General features: G+C 39.7%; 1 protein-coding gene across 13 annotated transcripts in view; it reads left to right on the top strand.

Moving 5' to 3' along the window:
* Nucleotides 1-23,867, top strand: part of SOX5 (SRY-box transcription factor 5) — a 657,473-nt gene that overhangs the window by 361,288 nt on the left and 272,318 nt on the right. The window lies entirely within an intron of this gene.

The following is a 23,867-nucleotide window of genomic DNA, read 5'->3' as shown; positions in this document are numbered from 1 at the left end:
CCCCCCCCCAGCCCCCTTTCCCCCAGCACCGGGGCTGCCCCGGGGTGAGCGGCGGCGGGGGGCTGCGGGAGGGAGGGAGGGGAGGGGAAGGAGAAGGGAAGGGCAGGGAAGAGAGGGGAAGGCAAGGGAAGGGGGGGCCCGCTTCGCCGCGCCCTCCCGGGAAAGTTTAGCGGCCGCCCGGCGGAGCGCACGCCCTTTTGTTGCTCAGCCGGCAGCGCGGCTCCCCCGGGCACCGCGGGGCCGCCGAGCGGGGCAAGTCCGGCGGGACCCCCGCAGCTGCCCCCAGGGCCCACGAGCCCCCCGAGCCTCCCCCTGCAGCCCCGCAGCCAGCGGCCGGGGCTTCCCCCCCCCGCCGGCCGCCCCGCCGGGGGTTCCGGGGCCGGTCGCCGCCGGCAGCTCCAACTTGTGCGGGGGTAAAGGAGGGAGGGATGCGCTCCCCGGGCTTTTCTTCTTCTTGTTCTTCTTGCTCTTGTTCTTCCAGTTCTTCTTCTTCTTTTTCTTCCCCTCTCCCTCCTTCATCTCCGTGAAAACTACCTCCTGTATAAACATTTGGTTGTATCCGACTATGCAATGCAAGCTAGGTGCTAGACCAGCTGGTTAAAAATATGCTAAGTCAAGCTGTTCATCGCTCAAACCTCCCGAATTGGGTAGTAAAGGCATAGAAAAAAAGGCAAGATAAAAACACTTTAAGTGGGCTGAGGAACACGCGTGCACAGAAAGGACAGGATGGAGCGCTCAAATTAAGAGATCAGAGAAAAATAAAATCAGAAACACAGAAAAGAACTATTTTAACGCTTTCGACCCTCTTTCTGCAACCAGAACACTTCCTTGCTAGAAAGTGGAATTGGCGTTGCTGCGCTGCTCCAAGCCTCTTAATACAATTAATTTTCCAGACTTGCTTGAACTATTTGGCGTTTTCCTCTGGTTTGTTATTATTATGGTAATAGGAAAAGATGGTTTTGTTCAAGTGCATTACATCAACTTAGTTCAACTACCTGAGGAAACTGGTTCTGTTTCTGGTGTCCAGTGTGGTGTAGCATCACAGCAACGCGCTTGTATCGCTCGTGCAATCAGTAGACCAAAGTATTTCATCTGCATCACCAAGATCTTACATAGAAATTTATAAGCAAGCGGTTTAGATTATTCTTTGAACTTTGTGATGAACAGCATGCTTATAAAGTCTGCAAAGCAGAATAAAGTCCTTTCATTTTCCAGTTGCTGGACTTTTTTTTTTTTTACCTCTGAAGTCTCTCTGCATCGTATATATTTATCTAAATTTTATATACAAACAAATCCTTTTGGACAAAACATCTTCTGCAGAAATAAAGCAAGCTTCTCTGCTCTTTATTTCTAGGCATACAATTCATTTTCAGGGATCCCAGCTTTGCTCTTGTAAACATTCTAGTTAAATAATCAATAAACTGCTCTCCTTTTGCTATGCAGATAATAGCAAGCAGTAGGAATGGGAAGCAATAAAAACGAACCTCAGGACATACAATTTATTTATTTATTTATTTATTACAATTTCCCCCCTGCAGTTGAAATTGGTAATACAAACCAATATCTCTGTTAATCATTACCATTTGTTTACATTGCGTGTTTGACTATAGTTACGCACACATACGCAGAGTAGATACTGTCCGTGTAATATATGTGTATATATCAGAAAACAGCCACGAGGACGCACTGTCTCTCACACACAGATGCACAGACACACACATGCTCATGGGGTTCATGTGTGTACATATGCACGATGTATGAGGATTGGGTTTTAGACATTTGTAGCAGGTTATTTGCCCAGATCCGCAGCAGGCGCTGTTCTTGGAGCACATTTCTGCAGTCGCTGGGGTCCCACATGTCATATCTGCATGACTGACTTCGGTTGTGCTGCTGCTGCCCGTCTCCCACTGCCCGCTTTTAAACTCAAACAGCAAATTGCAAGGAGGTAAAGATTTGTCAGGCAGAGTTGTTTTCAGTTCAGATCTCTGAGTGTCTGCCTGTATCTCGGAAGGTTGTTCTCCTTTACCTGTCGTCTCTCCCGTGATGTGTCAGTGTATCCTGGTAAAGTTTCTGGACTGCTTGCAGTTTGAGGCACCCCAACTCGAGAGATCTGAATCAAGGGGGCTTTTCTCGCGTCTGTGGTCATTATCATGGGCATCTGTGGTACGCGCTTGGAATGAAAATGATCCTGAGTGTCAGACGAATAAACATTCATTAATTAGTTCAGCATCAGTAGTAAATTGCAGTAGATTTTGTGAATTGGCATGTATAATTAATTACCGTACCAAAAATGTGAGGGCTTTTGTGCTTTCCCGAGAAGTTACTTGCACTTCTTTTTTTCTGTTTGTGGCAGTTCCGTTGCTTGATAGAGAGGAGCATCAGAACGCGTATGCTGAGGGGGATGATGTTTGCAGAAAGGTAGCAGGAAGAAATTATAACTGGAATCAGCTCTGTTTATTACAGAGGGCAAGATTAACTTCTGGGACATATTTTGTGATGTATCTGTGTCACTCTGAAGTGGCTTTATAGGTCTCAAAAATGATAACATTTCTTTTGCTTTTTTTTTTTTCCTCTTTTTTAAGATTATTTTTAAGATGAGTTATCATGCTTAAATATATCAGGTATGGCTGCAATAGAAACAAAGTTTACTTTGAGGAAAAGGTAGAGATAATGCGGCCAGAACCATCATGGACAGCTGTGAAATTTACCGAATGATAAGATCTCAAAAATGCCCAACATAAAGTTTTAATGTCTTAATAAAATCTGGTAAATGAAAAATAGATAAAGTGACTGCTTAACAATGTCCCTAGTGTTTGGAATGTTCTTAAACCCAAATTAATTACTGCATATTTACATTTCTATGTAGACTGAGAGAGAGGCTATGCTAGGCATCAGGACAAAGTGGCATCCTTTTTCTTTCTCTTTTGCATTCTTTTCTGTTTCTTTTTTTTTTTTTTTTTTTTTTTTTTTTTTTTTGAATATGCCAATTCAAGGTAAAGAAGTATGCGGCGTTTGTGAAAGAAAGAAGCTTAGGTTAGTGCTTCCACGGGAAAAAAGGAAGAGCTGGAAAAGACAAAAGGCACGGATGGGAGCAGTGGGGATGGGGACAGCAGAACAAGTTTAGCATTGACAGTCATAAGTTGTGTGCCCTGGAAACATTCCGTGCGCTAGTGAATAGCGTGTAGAGAGGAGAGGCTCAAAGATGTAAAGCAAGCTTCTGCTGGGAGGAGAAAAATATACTTAGCTGCTTCACTCTGCACTGCACGAGTCATTTCAGACTCCCACAGAATTTATTTTGGGGTTGTACCAACACTGTCAAATGGAGAAATCATTTTCCTAAAAGGAAACTTTGCGTATTCCTAAGTGCTTTTCTTAGCTAAAGTTACCCTAAAAGCTTTCTTCTTCTACTGTGTTTGCTGGGAATTTTGGAGAAAGAATAATGCCTTTCTATCAACCGGCTTGCTGAGAATGATGTCCCACTCACCTAAAATCTACCTGTAGAAGTAAGAGCGATTATTCCTTCATTTAAAGTAAGACAATAAGATTTCTTTAATACAGGGGTGAATAGCATTTGCCTTCCACAGAGATGCTTTCAGAAAATGACTTTATTGCTTGCGTATTTAGGTCTAGGGGTTTGGGATCTGAAGAACGAATGCAATGCCAGTTAAAAGTTTCAGACGGTCTTTCTTTGCCGTGACAAAAATCAACACGATTTTATTTCTCTGAGATGAGTCTGAAGGAATTAATGCATTCGCAGGCTACTCATTAATGTCCTGTGTGCGCTAATTTCATTTGTGGTGCTTACGCTTATTGAGGAAGAAGTTGACTGTTACAGATTATAGATTTTAATGAACATCTCAATAATTTACCAGTTGCTGCAATTATGAACTAGACTTGGAACGCAAAGAAAGCGCAGATGAGAGAAGTGATGAGTGACACACCAGCCCGCACAATCCCACTGTTGTATTCACTCCATTTGAATCAAATCAGGAGTTTGGCATTACTAATTCTGGGTGGCTGGCTCATCGTATGCATTCAAGGAGTTAATTAAAACACACACGAACACATACACGCACTCTCCCACCAAGCATCTTGCGATGTTTATGTGCATAGTGTGTTTGATTGGTACCTTTAGATACGAGAGGAATTGTTTTTCCTTCTCTTGCTGTCCAGAGATCTTAAATACATAACTAGTTTACAAAATATTTACTACTTCTCGGGGAGCTTTTAACGAGCGTTTATGGCTTTACCGTTTGAGAGGCACATAGAGAGGCTGAGTTACTTGAATGTGAAGTTCCCACAGATTAGATTAGGCATTCACATCCGTGTAATGCAATGTATCAGTAGCTGTGTTTAAAAATATATATAATATTTATACAGGAGAAAGAGTATCTCCCAAGGTAGATTTACAGTTTCCTTGCATGCTTTCATACTGTACTTTAAAATCTCTTAATGCTGAAGTTTGCGTGTCAGCTACCTCTGCCTTCGCAACTCTTGCAGAAATGAGTTTGACATCCTCTTGTTTGTTTGTTTGTTTGTTTGTTTTTATTTTGTTTTTTTATGAATTTCTTACTCTGGCCTGGTTTAAGTATAATTAACTTGTGAGTGGAGGAGAAAACGTCCCATTCTACCTGCACGCACGGGAAACATTCAGTGCCTGCTGCAGTGGTCAAGAGGACAGGAGTGCTCGCAGCAATTGATCTATAGCTGTGGTACGGCTCTGCTGATGGCAAAGAGTGGGCTTAACAAGGAGCATCCTTAGAAGCAAAGCGCTTTTCCTTTTGAAAATATTTGTGAATTTTTATCTCTTGGAACACGCGCGAAGTCTCTGGTACTTCTTACAAGTGGAAAAAACTGTGTCTTATTTGAATACCTTGAAGGTTACACCGCAAGCTAAGCAGATCCCGGCCATGTCCTTGCACCACCTCTGCCAGCTGAAGTTCCTTGGAGGACTTGGGAGCCCACTGGCATTTCTCTGCCTGGCCTTGGGCAGCAGGCACCCCCTGGACCACAGGGTGGTCTGGCCCTGTGACCCTTCTCCGTGCTTTGTTGGGCCCACACAGCTGCCAGCAGGGCACCCCAGGGTGGGGAGTCCTACAGGGCCACCCCAGGGCCTGGGTCTGTCCCCGAGGCTGAGCCCGGTGTAGAGGAGGTCTCCGAAGCACCGTGGTGTCGTGGGGTCGTGCATCTGGAAAGACTGGAAGAAGTGGGTGAGGACTGGGAAGGCAGCTCCTCTGCATTGCTCCTGAACCTAGTTTTTTTTTTATTTTTTATTTTTTTTTTAATTTTTTTTAGGATGGGTGCAGTGTTTGTTTATTCTTAGCAGAAAAAGAAAGAGAGGAGGCACAGAGCTGGATTTTGGTTGCAGGAACCGCCAGGTGTTACTGTGCAGCTGAGGAGCAGGTGAGGTGGCACCCATCCTGTGGTGTGCTTGCGGGGGTGGCTTAGCTGGCTGGTCTTAAGGACACTTCTGAACGTTGTCCTACACACCGTTTGGGTCTGTTGAGGCACTTCTCTTTGAATTGTCCGTCTGTCACTTTAAGAAAAATAATTTCGTTCAACGTGATGGTGCGATTTTTGCCTTGTAGAACATAGAGAGTTAAAGTGAAAATGAGAGAAAGGTTGGGGCTCGCTTTGAAAGTTTGAAATTGGATTTGATCTTGTTTCCCTTAAAAGTGTTGAGGGATTAATCAGGTAACATTTCTCAGTCATTCTGTACGTAAATATAAAGGCTATATTGTAATTATGTTTTTATTTTTAAAATTAATGTTTGATATTCTAGATTGCCTTTTTATACTTTTTTTTTTTTTTGAAAGATCAAGCATGGAAATTCGTATCAGCAATTGCTTTTTGACATCTAGAATAATTTTATTTTATTTCTGCTTTACTGTATACTTCTTCTGTTGTGTTTTCTCAAGTTCATACAGACAGACTTCATTGCTTTTTTTTTTTTTTCTATAGGATGTGAGTGTGTGTGTGCTATTCAATCGCAATATATCATAAAACATTACCTTAGTGCTAACTTTTCTGTGTGGTTGTATTTTAGTCTTATTAATGCATATTTGTTTCTGTTTTACTAATCTTAGCAAAATCCCATTACTCTGGTGCAAAAACATAAGCGGAATGAATACATGTTGAATTTTCTTGACAGAAGAACCAGAGTTCTTTTTAGCAGTGAGGAACTCTGTGTGTGGAAAATGTCTTATTTTTGCATAGTTAAGACCATTGTCTTCATCTCTTGTACTTCACGAACCTTTTTAGCTCGGGAGGAAAGAGATCAAGGGATGTAGTATATGTAAAGAGAAACTCATATGATTTGAAAAGAAACCTCTTGGTTTCTTTGGTGCTGAGCTTGTTGTTTTCTTGATTTTAAGAATGTGAGAGTGAAAAAAATGTCCCATATTTCATTCATTCATCTCACGGGTTGGGCATGGGCAATAATAATCAGTCTGATGGTGAGCTGGAGCTACTTGCCAACTCAACAGATAGCATAAGACCAAGAGTAAGGAAAATGTTAGTGGCTTTGAACAATTCAGAATTTTGTTCTTACTTTCTTAACGTGGTTAATTGGAAAGATTTCACCAAACTTCTTTGGCCCATTAAAAGTGTAAGCCTAGAAAAACACAAGAATGAGTGTGCACGCATGCAGATGCATTCCTGTTTGTTCTCTGTAGTTTGCAGTGTCCTGTTACTGGATTGCATTAAGCTGTTACCTGCCGTTTGCTGAGAGTCCCAAAGAGGTTGTACTTTCGTCGAATGGGATGTGACTAAAATTCATCGCAGCCCGAAAGACCTAAATGCAACTGTGTACAACTTTTATAATGTAGACAATTTAGAGGTATTTCTTGTTTTAAACGAGAGAAAGTTTAATGGCAAGCACAAAGCATGCAGTGTCCTTTCACTGCTGGAGGCAGCCTGCCTGCATTAGGGGTGCTCTGGGGGAGCTCTTTGCTGGGAGGGGGCATTGGCTTGCTGTAGTGCTGCCCATGCTGCATTTGACTGTGGAGAAGCTTACAGTTTCCGGAGAAATTCCCTTAGCAGTCTCACTGCAGTCACTTTTTGAAACAAGACTTGGAAGTATTTTCTGCAAAGCTTTAGTCAGGTTTCTATTCATAGGGCTTTCTCCCTAAATTTTGATGCTGTGGCCTCACTTGGGCAGAGGCTTTTTTGGATAGAAATGAGATGTGTGGGAAGGTGATGGTTGATAAGGGTGGAGGGAAGGATGTTCTTACCCGTTTGGCATGTATATTAACAAACTGGGTCATTTTGTTGTGTTGTATTTACATGACTTGTTCCTGTGCTGGTGTGAAATGTGAATCACCAAAACATGATTATTATTTAAAAAAAAAAAAAAAAAAAAAGCTAAGTGAAACAAAACTGAAATAGAACTAAAAAGCTAAATGAAATCAAATAAAAACAGAGCATGCAACATAATTCTTTTGGTACAGTTTCATTCTGCAGTTGCTGAGTAAAGCCAAATAGATTTATTTTCCACTTCCATTAAAAATATCCAAGTTTTTGTGAGTTTGAATTGCACAGAGAAACAGAAAATACAGTTGTATTTTCAGATTTTGCCTTTGGTTTGTCTTTTGCTCATACTTTTTTGAGATTTAAGTAGATATTTATGGGCAGTGTGTTGTAAAGGTGGCTATTGACTCATCTTTGCTGAAACCATATGAACATAATAGAGTTCATTCTGCTTTTGCAACTGAGATGGGAATGCAGCAGTATTTCTCAGTGGAAGACTCTCGTCCTTTGCTTATGCTTAAGTTCTGCTCAGATTTGATCTCCTTGCCTAAACTTTGAAACTAATTGTGTGACTCAGTAAAACAGTAGGCTATGGTGCTTGTGTGAAATACCATGCAAAGTTGGAGAAAAATACTGTATTGCTCTCAAGTATGCCATGCATCTCTTTTATAGATAATCTGCATGTGTATTAGTGTCATTGATTTAGTGTGTTTTTGTAGAGTACAGGCATCCTGAATCAGGACCCCATTATGCTCGTCACTGTACAAACACAAAAAAGAACGTTTATTTCCATTCCACAGAGCAGCCTTTGTGCTTGGAGCTTAGACTAATATCAATGTGTCTTTGTATGGGAAAAATTCAGAAACAGAGAGTAGGTAAGAGATCCCTAGCATGGTTCATGAATGAGATTTCAGTTCTGAAACTGTGCTTTAGAGTTTTTAAATCGAGTAATACATGTGCATGTGTTCTATCTCTGTATATTTTTTACACATATATATGTAGAAGTTGCTTTACTGCTAGAAGTACAGATATTGTTAATCATACTTCCTCTAATGTCTTCTGATTGGGAATCCAGAGCATTTGGAAAGCATTAATATACAAATCAGGAAGATTTCTGTGCTCTTCCAATTGGGAAGCAAGATTAGCCTCAACCTGTAGATGAGAAAACTGAGGGACAGTGTCACAAAATTGTTTGCATGGATGGGTTTAAAAACTAGAGATATTGACTGCTAGTCCTGTTTTTTGACCTCTAAACCATTCTTTTCCATCTCAAGCTCCATAGAACTGCAAATTACAGACTTCTGTCTGCCCAATTATAATTTCTAAAGGTCTCCTTCTAACAAGATGAAAATGTAAGATTGGAATTACATAAATATGTAAAACAGGGACTTTGGAGTATAAATAGCGGTATAAAGTACAGAAATATTTACTGCCTGGGCTGTGCTGGTGAGGGTTGGCAGGGAATACTGTCTCCAGCCCTGCCAGTTGTTGGAGCGTGAACTCTCTACCTGGAGGCCACTGGGGAGAACTGAGGTTAGGTGGCAGCGGCTAGGCAGCCGATTAAAAGATGGTGTGTGTAACCAAGAGTCCATAAATGGTTTCATCCCAGAGAACAATTAACATCTTCAGCCGTATGTACAAGAGCTGTCAGATGTTTTATAACCTAAGGACCAGGCACTGGGGGAGTCCAGGAAAAAATTCTTCACATGGAGAGTATTAATGTGAGGAACAGATTCTACCAAACGCAGCGGTGCAGGCAGCTGCAGCAAGCAAATCAACTAGCTTAAAAGCAAAAACCATGGTACAGAACACAAAATGCATGGTGATTCCTACCCACGTTCCTGACATATGTTTTTTAAATGTGCAACAGAGATCCAAAATGAAGGAAATGAGACAAGCTTATTAAGAGGGAGGAATTATTTTGTTATTCATATTAAAAGTTCTCCTAATCCATTTTGGTATTTTTTTCCGTTTCCAACTGCATGCTCAGTAAGAGTTGAGCTGAATTGGTAGGCTCTGCAGGTAGGATTAGATCTAGCCTCTGTGTTGCATCTCTTACCCATTTTCTCAACAGAGTGTAGTATATAATGTAAGGAGTCCTGAGTGGATTTGATCTGTGTAGCTTATGAATATTATGACTGAGCTATTAACTAATTTTCTTTGATCAGCTTTTTAAGAGGAAGACTACTTTCAAGATAATGGATTAAAATCAGGCATGTGCCATACTATTTCAGTAGTAGTTATTCAGCAGTGTGTTCACAATGACCTGTTTTGTGATAGGGCCAACCAAGGCATCATTTTAAAAGGTAGACATTCACACCGAGTGTTTGGTCTGGCTGGCGCTGAAGTTCAGTATCAGGTCCTAAAAGTGTAAGCCTAATTAATTAATATTCTGCTCAACCCTGTGAAAAAGACTGGTAGCTAACTTGCATGGGTTGCAATGCAGCCCGAATTTCTAAAGCACTTATAGAGGCTTCTGCAGGCTTCTGCGTATCTGTAGATTTCAGAAGTTCTGTATGAACGTGCTTTAAAGACATGATAACTAACTACTCCTCCTAAACAACATTGTGTCTCTGGCAGATTAGAGCCATCAGCCTGGCGGTGATGAAAATTCACCTGAATTCTGCCAGAGCTAACATCTGGGCCTTAGTGGATTTGGCACTGTACGCAAAATTGATCTTTGTTTTGAAACTATGTTCTCTAAGGTAGTAACTCTTGGTTGTGGCCACCACAGTCAGAAGCAAGACTGCTGCACAAAAAGTGCAGTCTACCAAATATACTTGTGTTCGATAACCTCGGTTGTCAAAAGTGTGACCTCTGTTAATTAGTCACCAGGCAAATTATTGTCTGCAGCTCCCAGACTCCATGAGAACACCAGGCAGGTAGCAGAACCACATACCGGTGAGCATTTCTGGATTTGCTCTTTGTGGTGATAAGGAGCCTATTGACAAACAGTGTGAGAGGGATACCCAAAATGGAGGTGATATGCCCCGGGTTATCGAGCATAACAGCAGCAGATACATCAGCGATTCTTGGAGGGCTAGCTGCCCTTGTCTGGGGCAGACCCCTGCAGAACAGCATAGCCTATCATATATTCCAGTATTAGATCAAATAAACCAAATACAGCATAATATTTAATCAACGGTCATAAAATAATAAAGGCAGAGCCTTATTATTGCAATAATTTATAGAATTTCCTTCTTGGCATTTATTAGAAAGGTGAAAACAAGATGAGTGAATTTGCTGTTGTTATAGTGGGGTAAAGTCTGCTATGGAAGCCTGTATTTTTGAAAGCAGCGCTAAAAAATTAGAGCATAATAAAAGTTAGAACATTATTATTATATTTTTTTTTAAAAAAAGAAGATAAGTAAAATATCTTTTTACATACATATGCAGTCTGTTGAAAGGCCATCCAAAGCACTGATACCAATTTAAGAAGATGATCTTTTGCCTTAATTATACATCTGGGAGATATTAGCTGAACATTTTGTGGAGAACTGCGAATACCTTAGTTGCCAGTTGTCTGAAATGCTGCTAATGATTGCTTCAGTGCCAGTGTTTTGATGGCTAAAACCTAGGCCTGAATATGAATACAAAGAACTCAATCTAAAAAAAAAAAAAAAAAAAAAAAAAAAAAAAGCGTGTGCACACACTTTTTATACAAAACAGATTTCAACCATCTGCTTGGCACTTAGCTTTGCGACTATAGGCTCTGATATGAAAGGGAACACTGTCCAGGTTATGAATGGTATCACTTTTATTGGTACCTTAGAAAAATCATAGTGTTTTCAGAAAGCTTGTGTATCCAATGGTTTTCTTCAGCAGAATAATGAAAACAACTGCCTCGGCCAAAATTTTGTTCCTTCCATCGTTCCTCTGACAGCGGTGTCTCCTTAACCTTGCTAAAGGGATTTTGTGGTGGAGAACACTTTCTGTTCTGCACCTCAGCATTTCCAAATGTATCAGAGGAGTTTAGATGAGTGGCCCTTGGAGCTGACACCCCAGATGGTTTATGACACAAAGCACTGTTTGCTTAGGAATACGTTGTATGTCAGAGTCTGTTGCCCAAGCACTGCAGAGCGTGTCAAATCAGCATGGAAGTTAATGGACCAAAAGCCCTTCTGAATTTAACACTTTCCCATTTGATCTGAATTTACAGCTTTAAATCAGGACAGCAGTTTTCCTTTAGTGGTGCGGTGGTGGAAAACAAAGTTGATAGCATAAATTACAGGCATACAATGCAATGATTTTGACCCAATTCATCTGTTTAAAGGTTTAGAATGAATGAAACTGTATAAAATCTTTGGTAGAGAACCACATTTGCAAAATATAGAAAAAACTGAAAGTTAGGAGAGGATTCAAGTATGCGTTAATTTCATACTCTGTCCAGCCCACGTTTAACTCCTAGAGGTTAAGCAAAAGAAGATACACTGTACAAAAAATCAGAAACGTTTGGAACTTTCATTTTTGTTAGCAATTTAGGTATTCTTTCTTTGCCTTTGCTAGATGTATCCTAAAAATGTACGGGATAAAATATGCAGCTTATTTGCTTTTAACGTTTTTAATGAAGGGGTTTGAGAATGTTTTCCTTAGGTACATGTTTGGAAAAGATGACAAAAATTCAACCTCCTGCATGTAACAAAGCCTCTGTGTTTGGCCATCCATTTAGTGCTGTGTCACATTAGTACTGCATTGTTAACACCTTTGGACAGGGCTAAAGGTTTCTTGCTGCTGTGACCAGAGAGCTCTCATGTCAGATCGTAACGTTGCTGAATGCATTTCTCAATAAATGTACTTTCCATATAAAAGTGGGGCTGGATTGTTTGCTTCTGGGATGTTAGGAGAGTGAATAAAAGGATTAATTGTTATTTTCATTCTCATTTTATAAAGATTCCTTTTCTCTACGTTAAGTTGTCTTGAGAAAATACTGCTTTTAACTATTGCATTTCATTTGCACGGGCTTGTCTTTTTATAGAGAGCATCTGAGATGATGAAAGAAAGATAAAGTTGAATCTCAATGGATAAAATTATGATAATACTGGCAACTTAAAAGCTTCTGAATAGTTTTAGATGAATTGTAATGTATGGACAGCAAAAATCCAACTTTTTAAAAAATGCATGTGAAATAAGTCTTAACAGTATTAAGGTTATATAGCCCTAACTGGCTAATAGACTCATGGTCCTGTATGTTATTCCTGTCTTGTCTCTTCCTTCCTCAACTATTCTTTCACCTCCCCCCCAGCAAGCATGCTTTCTACATTTTTAAGGGAAGCACTGTATCTCAAAGGTAGAGATTAAAACAACAAGCCTATTAAGCTTAAGAAAATTCTGTGGCCATTTAAATGGTGATCCTGATGGAAAGCAAAAACAAAGACGTTAGTTCTCTGGCCACCATGTCTTCCCATAGCAACTGTACTGAAGTTATTTAACCAGCTTCTTAGTGAAACATTTCTTCATGTTGTACGCCATAAAATGGGTTTCTTCAGGAGTGGGATACAGCAGCCTATCATCTCTTCAGCATTAATAATCACACAAGAATAAGCTCCTGTATTCAGGGGTGGGTGAGAAGAAATTCTGTAAGAAATGCAACGAGTGGGCTTATAATGAAGCCTTTACTATATGGCCCTGTGTTCTTGGAAATTTTAGAAGGGAAAGTCTATTTGACCAATGTCAACACTCTGCTCATTTTCTTAGCTTCCCCTCCCTCTCCGTTTTAGTAATAGTCATATTTATTACCAATTTATTTTCTGTAGATGCCTCCAGTCCACTGTGGTTTAAAGGAATTTCCAGGGTGGGTGCATGACAGGTCAAACCAAGGCAGCAGAAGGTGGTACGGGAGGGAGGATTGGGAAAAGGAGGCGGCCAAGGATAGGAGAGTGCAACTGTGGCTTGGAGCAACCTGCCAGTTGTCCCGCTTTTGATTAAAATGGCAGCTTTCAAGCTGGGTCTGTGAACTGTTTGATTTGATTTACCCCGTTAACCCAAGTTCCCTCATGCTGTTAATAAGGACAGAATAAATAGCTGTCTATCTCTTCTTTTTTTCCCTACTCTCCACTGCTAAAATTCTAGATGGGTCGCGTGCTGTTGGTCTTAAACAACCTGGTGCATGACTTCACCCTTCCCATTAAGTTTAAACATCTGACTGGAGAAAAGCTTGACATGGAGAGAGGATGATTAGCAGAGGAAGATGCAGTTGTTAGACCTGGTGTGGCTCATTCTCCTGGATTTTGGCCAGTTCAACCTTCCCATCAGGTTACAGTGGCATTTGCACTGAGGTTGTGTGTAAATAATGGTTCAAAGGTTGAACTCCAGCTTTTCATTGCCTGTCGTTGTCATGATCCAAAATAAAGTGAGGTTAACGATATACAGGAGTGCCAGTTTCTTTGACCATCTAGCTCCAGAGTATGGAGGAAAGTGAGGTCAGGCCCATGTCAGCACAGGACTCTGGAAATCCCTTGAAGCATCATGTACTGTGTGTGCCTTCCAGGAAGTCCTATCTACAGTTTTGAATGTCTCCAGAATGAAGTTGGCTTCTACATTTCAAAGGCTATGTAACATCTGCATTTTCAAAGTTTCTGTTGTATTATTTAACACTGAAAGCAGGAGGGAAGGACAAACACATGTAGGAAGAGTGTATGTTTTTTGTAAAGAAATAAAAAATACTGTGCGAAAGAATTTCATGAGAGCCAGCTAGTACAAAAATGTGTGTGCCCTTCAAGAATTTTGGGGTAAATTAATGTTTTTAATAGTTTGGCTCATGTATCTAATTTACTTAGAAATATACCACTCCCAGGGGTGTCTGGGAGAAAATCTGAGCTCATTTTTCTATGTCCTTACTTTTATCCATATGAATTGTCAAAATGAGTGTCTGAAATAAATTGATCTGTGTATTTAGACCCGTTTATCAGGTAGAATTCAATAAAGCAATACACATGCGTTGCAATTGCAAACTATCATGCAGATGACTCATTCTTTCTTTGAGATGAAAATAACCCCATTGAACAGGAGGGTGCATGTAGCACCAAGTAGTGTTTTTTTTTATTGTGTGTTTAAAATTTTAAGAACACTTCAGGAAAGGAATAGCTCACCAGGCACTGAATATCTTGTGTCAGTCCGGTTTTCAGTAGAAGAGAACTTGTGTTGTGTTTGGAGGAGTTTGATGTCCTTACTGGTAGTCTTAGAAAAGAGGGCAAAGACTGAGCAAATCCAGAGAGCACTGTTTGCTCTCACCTCCAAAGCTTTTATTACTGGCTCCTGTGCAGCTCTGGCTAGGAGCATCATGTGGAGGTTTGATTTTGTTCTTTGCAGTATTGTTGTGTGAATAAACAGAGGATATGCTTGTCATTCGTCCTCCTTTCACAAGCCCCACATTCATTTATGATCACAGGGCTCTGTCCAGCTCCTACTGAAAATAATTATAAGACTCTCATTGACTTAACTTGGATGTTGGATTGGGCCCATTAAACGGGATGAAAATAAAGTGGAAGCGCTGTTAATGATTCCTATTGATGCTTTTCCTGGCACAAAGTACTGCACATAATTGTTTTTAGAGGAAATACAGTTGCATTTAAGTATTACATTTATTAGCTTTTTAAAGGAGAAATAACCAAACTGGACATATGGGGTGTTTGAAGTGTGATTGTGTGAGACTAAGATAATTTCAGGAGAATAGCTTAAATCGCATAATATGTGTGATGCCCTTTGTATACAAAATGTGGGATTGCGGAATTTATTTTGCACACGCTGGTTTTAACTGAGAAAGAACCCAGAATGCAAATATATAGTCATATTTAGAATATATAAGGAATGCAGCCTAGCGGCTGCAGACTTCAAGACCCATTAATCAGGCCTGATAGTGATGTGATCTCTGAAAATACTTTAATTAAGTGGGTTTAATCCTTATTAACAGTAAGTTGCTTGAAACCATACTGAGTAAAGTCTGAGAAGGAATATGGTAGGTCAAACACACAAACAAAGGCTGGTCCTGTTTGGCTCTGAGTGGCTTTGACACCTTTGAAGTTCTGTGGGTTTTGGACTTGCTATGAGATTAGGACATCAACAAAAGAATTTTCACTTTGTCTTTGTAATTTTTCCCCTGTAATTAACGAAGTCATTTCCAAATTAAAATAGGGCACTGCTTATCTTTTAGGTATAATTCAGTCTGCCCCAGACCTTGCCATGACTTGATTAGAACATGTGGGATAGGCAGATATTAAACAGTTTTTCTAAAGCTTTATTCTTTGTTTTTCTTAAGTTTTATTCTTTAGTTTTCAGGTTAAATTTCAAAATGTGGAGAAATTATGTATGTAATGTTTCCTGTTAACTTCAATGTGATTTTGCTCTTGATGACTGATCCAGGTCCTCTTAAGAACAAGAAGGTAGAAGAGGGCACTGCTTGTTTTGATGCTTTCTTGTAGTTCACTGAGAAGGAGGAGGGGAGAAGGAGGGAAGGAATGAAATGTCAGAGGTTTTGTTGTTACCATTTTTTGAGAGCTGTGTTCAAGAAATTATTTTGGAAGATGATGGTGAAGTTGTTCCTACCATTTGCACTGCATGGCCAAAACATTGTGCTCTTGTATGAGGTAATAGCTGCGGTTTGTGGTGACATTATGAAAACATCAGTTTGTTATGATGATTGCAGAAAATTCCCAGATACATGGTAATGTATTTGTAGTATTTTATTGAATTGTAAGATGGAAAATACAGCATAGTTTCATGTCCCCTTGGACTGATTTCATGCTTCAGGAATGAAGAACCAATTGTGCAAAACTTCACTGGGGGTACATGACATCAATTAAATAACAGAATTTGGACTATTTTAGTATAGCTTAGTTTCATGATTATTTTTTAGTATCATTGTTATGTGTTACATTTCCTTGGCAGTGGGATATATTTTACAATGCTAATAATCCAAGTTTGAATGTATATTTTCCTTTTGTCCTGTGAGACAGACAGTATTAACTGAAAGAGAATGTTGCTGTGGGATGGTGATGTAGAATAAGGAGTGGGGCTTAAGTAGTATCTTACAGGGTATGTAATATAGTCTCTGAAAGGTAAGTATCTAGACTGGAGGGAGACCACAGACTCTTTCCTCTTAACATCTTCTCATGAGGTAAGGAACTCAATAAGCAGGAAGAGATTCCTGCCATACGTTAAAATGCTTGAGCCGGACAGGCTGGGCTTCTGCATTTCCCAGCTGTGTGGATTGAGAGATTTTAAATTAATCTTTGAACTTTTGATTGCATATTCATTTACACAGCCTATTTTTGTTTCTTCCTTATTTTTTTTTTTTTTATGGGCATTTTGAACACTGAAAGCTGTGGATTTTTGTTGTTGTTGTTTTGTTTTGTTTTGTTTTTTGCTTTTTTGAGTTTATTAAGGGAATAGAATTAAAGCAACACAATATGACCATGACTCTCCAGGCACACACAACTGCTTCTTATCCAAGACAATTCTGTTTGCCTGTTAGTGATGTGGGTCCTGTGGTTCAAAAATGCTGTTGCATGTGCATTTGGTTCCTGCCATCATAGTCAGATAATCAAGCCAGGACCCCTGAGTGTTCAGCAGGAGTCAGTTGCAGGAGAGTCCAAGTAAGAAATGTTATCAGATTGTATGAGAAGTCCCAAAACAGCTGTATTAAGACAATATGTCACTACACCAGTAAACCAGCACTGTTGCTTGCTTAATTCACTTTTTCTTGTGACTGTTCTCATCTCTTTTTCGTCACATTGCAAAGACCACTCTAACATATTTATCTTTCAGAGAGTTGAAACTTAAGCAGAATTTTCCTAATGCCTGTTGTTATGACATGTCTCTTATAAAGCAGAGCAGGATCTACAACAGAGATATAATGAATGACCACAGTCAATTACTAGGATGAGGAATTGATTTCTGGTTTTTGAAATTATACCCTTAATAATTATTCATTTAGCTGAACTATCCTATTCTTCTTTAATATGAGTTGTATACAGAAAGATAGAAGCATGATACATGTTGTTACTCACACAGCTGTGTCAGTAATGATATAAGCAATATAGATATGAAAAATTGACTAGAATAAATAATGGCAAAGAACTGAACTGGAATATTTTGCTATAGGTAAATACTGTCTCTTCTTGATGTGTTAGAGAAAGCTAGACTATAAGCAAAATACAGTCTCAGAACAATTATATCAACAATATCTCTGAAGACGTTTTAGTCAAATCAATGGGGTACTTTTTCTGGTGACCCCAATGATGCTTTATATGATGAATAACATTTATTCTGTGCAAGAAAGAGATATTTAGGGTCATGCTCTTTTTGTACACGAACATCCTTTTATAATGTGTTAAGTAGTACCAGGCTAACAAGGCAGAACAGGTAGGTTCACAGGGCATATGACTTTATAGAAAATTGCCACAGATTAATTTTAAAAAGCAATAATAGTAATTTGTTTTCATGATATTTTAAAGCTCAAAAATGGAGTGCCCAAAGTTTCTGTTGTGATCATCAGCAGCTGAAGATGCTGATAACTTTACAGGGTTAGGCATCCTCCTCACACGCTTCAGGAGGTGCTAAAGTCAAAAAGGAGCTTTTAACTCCTTGAGGTGCTATGGCCTCACTAGAAAACAACCGTCTGCAAAACATCAGCAGTCTTGTGGTGGGGTGCAAAAGGGCATGGAAGAAGAAATTATAGGTGAGGAAAGAGGGGGGAAACTATTTATATATACTCATTTGTGTGAGAGATACAGCTAGCATTCTTCTGTCCTACTTTTTGTGTTGTAAATAGATGGTGGTATCATATTGGGGACTTTGTTCTTGGATTTTATTTTATTATTTTTGTTTTCTTTTTTAATGTAATGGTGGTACATCTTTTGGAATTGCTTCATTTTAGTCTGTAACCAGGCTGAACAGGGGGGTTTGCTTGGCAATTTTTAGGCTGGGGAGTGTGCAGCTGGAAATGTAAGGAAGTGGCAAAAAAGGAAGAAAAAAAAAGGAGGGTTGGAGGAAACAAAGGTTGTTTTAGTATTTTCTAAGGTTCATGGCTATATGGGTTTGGGTATTCATCATCCAGTGGAAAAAAAAAAAAAAAAAAGCAAGAGGCGGACCAAGGGAAGTTGTCCTGTTTATTTGACTAGGCCTTCCCTTGACTCAGTATGCTATAATCATCTTTATGCTGGTTGTCTTTCAAAGTATAATTAGCCTGGAAGTGAATGTGGGTGGTATGGAGAAGTAAAAAAAATCAGAAAGAATAAATAAATAAGAAAGACGGTTTGGTGAAGAAAAAGGTCTTGTGTAGCTTTCCAGTTTTTTGGTTTGGACAGGGTACATGCAGTTGAAGCCAAAGATGTCCTGAGTAGAAGTCCAGGGGCAGTTCACTAGAAACAGTCTATCTGGAACACGCCATGATTTATTACAATGGTGATAATACTTTGTAGCTACATTGTGCTCTCCCAGGTAAGATCTCAAGGTGCTTTACAAATATTAAGGGATTAATCTGCACAATGCCACTGACAAATAGGTGCTATTGCCATCCCCTTTTACATGCCTGGGGAGCACAGCAGCTCAGTTGTGCAATCCTTTTGCCAAGAGTTAAGAATTTAGGTTAAGTCACCCCTTGCAGCCAATGGTTCAAATATAGCAAAAGAAAAACTTAGTTACTCTGTCTTCTGCAGTGTTTGCAGCCTTCCACTTAGCTGAACTCAGTTTTATTTTGGTGGACAAACTTGCAACCTGGACAGGAGGCGAAGTTGTAACTAATCCCTCTGTAACTGGCATAGCAGTAAGTAATTCTGCTTAATCCATCCCTTACTGTGAGGATGAAGTAAGGCTAAACATCTGAATTGTGGAGGGGACAAGGGGAAGAGAAGGGGAGTAGGCAGAGAAAGACAGACAGAGACAAACATTTAGTTTGCTGTGGTAGGCACATGTTAAGAAATACATAAATAAAACACCTTTCTTAATTTTCCCTTATTTTGCCTCTTGATTTAATTAGGTGAAATTCAGTGAAATAGATGATTCAGTTTGGAAAAAAATTACTAAATTTTTTTCTTCCCTACCCCTTCTTGTCTTTCATTCAGTCCGTAAGAGTCTCTGGAGTGTGAAATGTGAAGACACCAAATTGGAATTAATTTTGCTTTTTCATTTAACAGATTGTGTTACGTTAACACCACAGTATTGCCAAGCAGCAAACCTTTCCCTTCCTCAGATGTTAGCTGCTAATACAGACTAAAGACTGCTGAAAGGGAATGGCAGTGCTGAAACACTTTATTTGAGTTTATCTCCCTTGTGGCTCAAGCGGGCCCTGATTCTGCTAAGATGCATTCAGAGGAGTGGTCTCCCTGAGTTTGCTTTTATTGCTTACTGGCAAGTGAGCTGGATTCGATTTCATGAAACATTGCAGGAGCTGGAATTTCAAAGCTTGCTCAATCCTCAGAGAGACCTTTGCGAGACTCTGTTCTCCTCCATTTATACAGACACTAAACATGCTGAGGAGACAATTGAATTAATCAGGACGACTCATGTCAACCAAGACTCTATTTAAGAGATGACAACTTTGATACCATACTGTTCATTAGCAGCCAAGGAATTGTTGCTGCTTCTGTAACTGGATTATTAAATTGTTTACTGATGATAGGTCTTGCTTCCAGTATTAAGTATGCATTGAGAGTATTAGTCTAGTTGTACTGAAAAGAACTAGCTATAAATGACATCACAGGACTTATTTTCTCTTCCCAAATTGCATTTTGTTTGCACTTTTGAGTGCATTTTTTGATGTTCAGCCCAGGATCTGACAGTCAAGCGGAGTTCTCTCATGCTCTTGGATGGCGATCGCCATACAAATTCTGCAGCTTGAACTCTTCCCATGATGATACCTGCCTTTTCACAAAATGTTTGTTTTGTGCCCTTTCACAGTCAGGATGGATCCTGGAAGTAAGTTATGCAGATCCCAGTGGGGGCTAAATCTGATCTGTAATTAGTACATTATTCTATGGTATGTGACAAGAATATAATGCTAGTCAGTGGCCTATGGAGTAATTGGTTCTGCAGGGCCTGGTAAAATAGTAATAAAGGGGCCTCAAATCAGAGAATGAAACAAAACAAAATGAGGTATATAGCTCTTAATGCATCCAGTGCCCAGGACTGTTTAGTGAGAAAGTGTCAGGTGACATGACCCCTGTTCAGTGCAGAATTGCACCGTAATAGTTCAGATCGCGTTGTTATTCCTGCTGAAGATGGCAGGGTTTAAAACTCAAGCTCCTTCAAGAGCAGTGGCCCATTCTTTGGCACCCTCTCACTGAAGAAAATAGAAGTCCATTCCTTTGCTTTTTAGCAAAATTATGTGTCATCTGTCTGCGAGAGACTATTCCATTTCAGACTTTCTGCACTTTGAACCAGAATTTTCATATACTTCCTTTAAAAATCCCATGCTACAATTGTAAGTCTAAATTACATGAATTTGAGAGAATCTTAGCAAAACTGCCTTTGAGGAATGGTTCTTCTTTCAGCTCTGGCACTGTTGCCTTTTTCCATCTTTACAACTGCAATCCGGTTGCATTTAAAATCATCAGGAATCAGTGTGGTGTCACTGCTAATGGACCTGGGTCAGGAACCCAACAAGACGCCCGTCGTCTTCAGTGTGAACAAAACTCTTTTACTCCGTGTGTGTGTTAAAGATGGCATGGTTGCACGTGTAGAATTATCCTGTATTTCATCTATTAAGAAAATAGGGGAATATGTTACAGTGCTGATAGGATTGCCATCCTCAAATGCAGAAGGCTTCAGCTGCTGCTGTTTTATACCTACAGTCCAGGGTGGTGGACACTTCACCTGTTTGTTTATAGGCCATTTTTAAAGAATGATACACTCATGTGCTTCATAATCCCATTCTAAGCATATCTGCATTTCTAAAATTTTTGTTACTTGTCCATTTCTTTCCCTTAACGTTAATTCTTTGTTTCATTGAACTGTGTTGCGTGTGACTATAAACAACTACATAGTTGCCAAGCTTGCAAGTTTACAGTTTCCTGGTCAGTGAAGCAGTTTTTCAAAATATAATTTGTCAGGTGAGTTTGATGCCACTGGAAATGTAAGGCACGTGACATCCGGGCTGGTTCCCTGCAAGTTAACTGGAGAGTAACCACTAAGTTCAATGGAGATGAATTAGGAATCATGAGAATGTTGGATTTCATACCTTTGTCATCATACAGACTAAATCCTGCTGAATTGTTTGTGGCGTATCATGCCCAGCAATTCTGCAACGAGTTGGTCACAGCTTTTTATATCATATCACAGTTGCATTATATTGAGCAGTCTCTTGCCCCAAAAAAGGCCCTCTCTGCTTCTTTCCAACATGCATCTGAGGGTAGCAAATACCAATCTGTCATTCTTACAGCCATCTCTTCCCAATTTCTTTTTCACAGAAGCATGGAAAGATTTTTTTTCAGATTTTTCTTTTAGATTTTCAGCATTTATTCTAGTAGAAGAAAATAAGAAAACTGCAGAATGGAAGGTGAAGTTTGTCTGCAGCAGCACTAGTTTGGCAGAACTGATCAATGCATATTTTATAAAGTACGGTCAAATAGCTCTAAATTAATTGTAACTGCTACTGTATGTGGGAAGGTATAGAATGCAAAATGTAACATATGTTACACATGCTTTCCTGTTGGTGGATAAGCAATTTTTAAACTGCCCAGGAAACACGTTGCTGGCCAGGATTCACTTGGCTGGACTGCTGCCTCTCTCAACTTGGTTGTTAATGGCTGATAACACAGGCTGCAATAACAATAGTGGGTTTTCTGAGAACAGCATTATTTTCACAGTGCCACTGATGGAAGAAACGCTTGCTAGCAGCTGATAATTAATGATCAATTTGGAGATTATCACAAACAATTTACAAAGGTTGACTTTTCCTTTAGAAGTCCCTTTGGATAGACTGGATGTTAAATTACCTGCCTAAGGCTTTTACTTTACTTGTGCTAATAAGATGAAAATGACTGTTTTTGAAGAGCTCTGAACTGAACTTTTCAGACTGTCTGATAATCCATACAACTCTTCTTTAAACATCTTAAGTGAGTGAGCAAATAGAGACTATAATAAAATTGAAAGCCATCATATAGGCGCATGTTACCACCCGGTCTAAGTAATGGGGCATGACAAATAAGAGGCACTGCTGTAGAGTTCATATTTCCATTTTATGGCATATATTAAATATTTGATCGTCAACCAGCAGATAGAAACAATTGGGCTAAGAGTGTCATTTGCAAGTAGAAGGATAAGATTTAGACTGTCATGGCCTGAGCACAGGATGGAGAACTTCTATATCTCAATCCGTGCTTCAATATCATCTCTTTACGTGGTGGTGTGCAGACCACTTAAAATCCTCTTCTGTATTTCTTCAATCTGTAAAAAGGAGTTAGTAATCCTTATTTGCTTCAGAGGAGATAATAATCCTTATATACTTCACAGAAGGGATATGTGAAGCGTAATTAGTATTTCTAAGTGCTTTTAAGGATGAAAAGAGTGGTGCAAGTATAAAAATCTCTGTAGTAAATTGTATAGAGGAAAGAAGAGACAAGGAAGTAGGATGAGATTTGTAGAGGTATGTGGCTGTTTTGAGACATAGATGGTTTCTGGTCAGATTTTCAGAAGTGCTTAGGTATCTTCATACTAGAAGCACATTTGAAGATCTCTTGCAGGAAGACAATTTTTTTTTTTTTTGGCACTTTAATATCTTCATAAATCTGGCTCATGCTTCATATCCATGACATATGGGGTGGGAGGGGGGGAGTAGAGGGAAAGGGGTGTAAAGGCCTAGTAACAGCTGCACTTTGTGATCTTCCCCCTCGAAAGCAAGGATGGAGATGGGGTGAGAAAAGAGTAGGAGAGGAAGGAAGGAAAACGCCTTTGTACATCCGATGGGTTCTTTCATAAGTGGGATAGGGTGGGCAGGCTGCAGACTTCGAAATGCCAGAAGGGAGAACCAGCGCACAGCTGCATGCTTGGTCCTTGTTGTGGCAGAGCCAGAGACATGCTGTCAGTTAAATAAATAAATAAATAAATAAAAATGTTCCCCTAGCATTAGTTTTGTAACTTTGAGACTTTATGTTATAGTTGAGATTTTTAAAGCTTAAAACCTGATACACCTATGTGAGTCTTGTACCAGAGAAAGAAAAGCGAAACAGGAACTGATTGTAGCTGCCCATCGTTACCTTGATAATGCATTTGCTGGATGTGGCATTCCTCATTTTCACTGTACTATGGACTTCTCAACAGAGCTATTGAATAATAAGGGAAACTGGAAATCAGAGTGTGTGGATTGCTATCCAAATTTGGCCCTGGTTTGCTGTTTGAGGGTGGGGCTGGTGCTTGGACCTTCACTGAAGTCCTTCACCGGTGCTGGGTAGCTCTGTGGATTAACAAGAACCAAACTGGTGTAATGGTTTGTCTGTGAAATTAGTATTGTCATCAATATTTCATGATGCAGGTATTTGATATTCCTTTAAATTAGTTGTTCCAAGTAAAAAGCACTCGTTAATTGTAAATTACTGTGGTGTACTTGGCAAGGGGTGAGTTTAATCTTGTGTGAAGAACAGGGAATGGGATCCAGTGAAGCTGGATGGGGTAGTGAAAAGGATTCA

The sequence above is a fragment of the Oxyura jamaicensis genome, chromosome 1 (genome assembly GCF_011077185.1).
Source record: "Oxyura jamaicensis isolate SHBP4307 breed ruddy duck chromosome 1, BPBGC_Ojam_1.0, whole genome shotgun sequence".
In the NCBI taxonomy this organism is placed as follows: Eukaryota; Metazoa; Chordata; class Aves; order Anseriformes; family Anatidae; genus Oxyura; species Oxyura jamaicensis.
This window is presented reverse-complemented; position numbering and strand designations above follow the sequence as displayed.